General features: G+C 38.1%; 1 pseudogene; it reads left to right on the top strand.

Moving 5' to 3' along the window:
• The first annotated feature begins 264 nt into the window (after positions 1 to 264).
• Positions 265 to 1,032, top strand: LOC113241182 (dnaJ homolog subfamily B member 6-like; annotated as a pseudogene).
• Positions 1,033 to 1,632: the final 600 nt, after the last annotated feature.

The raw sequence follows: 1,632 nt of genomic DNA, 5'->3' as shown, positions 1-1,632 counted from the left end.
AGGGAGGCGTGGTTTATTTGAGACTATCATGGAGACTGGTTACCACACCACGCTAAGAGGTTTGGAGATTCTGATGGTATAATTTTCTGCTAAAAGGAATATCATGAACAAAGGCGATGGTACATGTAAGAATAAATCCTGAGAAACATCAGGCTGCCACTGTTACCAGCACAGCGTGTGAAAGGAAACAGAGGGGAGATCCGCTCTGCACTTAGCTGCCAAATCCCGAGTCCTGGGCCCCACATAGATGACCTTAAACCAGAAATGAGGACGCGTGCCAACAGCCTGTTAAAACATGTGGACCACTCTGAAGTTCTGGGCATGCACAGAAATGCCTTAGCCAAAAGTATTAAAAAGGCATTATCAGGAACTGGCACTGAAGTGGCATCCAGATAAAAATTGTGAGAATAAAGCAGCAGAGAGAGAATTCAAACAAGTAGCTGAGGTATAGGAGGTGTTATCAGATGCTAAAAAATGAGACCTCTATAACGAATATGGCGAAGAAGGATTAAATGGTGAAGGTGGAAGTCATTTTGACAGTTCATTTGAGTTTGGCTTCACCTTCCATAACTCAGACGATGCCTTCACGGATTGTGTGTGTGTGTGTGTGTGTGTGTGTGTGTGTGTGTGTGTAAGAGACTGGTTTCTATTCAACTTCTTTGAAAACCCACTTGTGGACTTTTGGGGGGCTCACAGCTGTCCCCCATAGAAGCCGAGGCAGAGAAATGGTTTTTGCTGCCTTCAGTGGATTTCCATATTTTGAAGGGAATTTGCTCCTTTTGATATAGGATTCACATTCTCAGGTTCACTAGGTCATGGAAGCCTCATTTCATTCTCTTCCTTGTCATTTGAGGATAGTTGGGTGGGCAGCTTCAAATCTGTATCAACTTTTACTAAAATTGTTAGTGGCAGGAAAATCACTACAAAGAGAATTGTTGAAATGGTCAAGAAAGAGTAGAAGTTGAAGACAGCCAGTTAAAGTCCTTAACAATAACTGGTAAGGAGCAGCTGCTATGCTTGGATAACAAGTAATTCAATGCAACCAATTAATACAAAAGTTAAATATAACAAGCACCATTTGAGGATTAGTAGGAACCTTTTTTTTGAAGATTTCAAATGAACTTGACTTTCAGTATAACTGTACCTAATCTTAAGTATTCATAACCACAACTCATGGTAGCCCATATTTGTCAGACTTTTGAGTTTATTGTTGGAGCCTCTTAGGACTTTTTTTTTTTTTGTCTTTAAAATTGTTGTAAATCTTTGTGTCTTTATTAAATGTAATCCGAGGTGGCCATGACTCTTTCATGCATTAATACCAGCATGGATCTATTTTCTCAATGTGTTTGCAATGTGAGACAAGTAGTGTCAACCTGCTGTATAGTTCATATTGCCTGGATGAATCTTCCACAACAATAATTTCTTGTTTTTTTCAGTATTTAGTAGTGAAAGATATTAATGTGTAATAGTAATACATTTCTGGTTTAATATAAATTGAGGATGCTTTCTAATTGTGTATGAATGCTGGCAACTTAGTAAGTTTTGACAATTGTTTAAATATATAATGTTAAACTTAGGCTTAAAAAGTAAACCTGGTAAACTGGGTCTTTGTCATTTGCTATATATATATTA

The sequence above is a fragment of the Ursus arctos genome, chromosome X (assembly GCF_023065955.2).
Source record: "Ursus arctos isolate Adak ecotype North America chromosome X, UrsArc2.0, whole genome shotgun sequence".
NCBI classification, from domain to species: domain Eukaryota; kingdom Metazoa; phylum Chordata; class Mammalia; order Carnivora; family Ursidae; genus Ursus; species Ursus arctos.
Note: the sequence above shows the minus strand (reverse complement) of the source record. Positions and strands in the feature narration are given on the sequence as shown.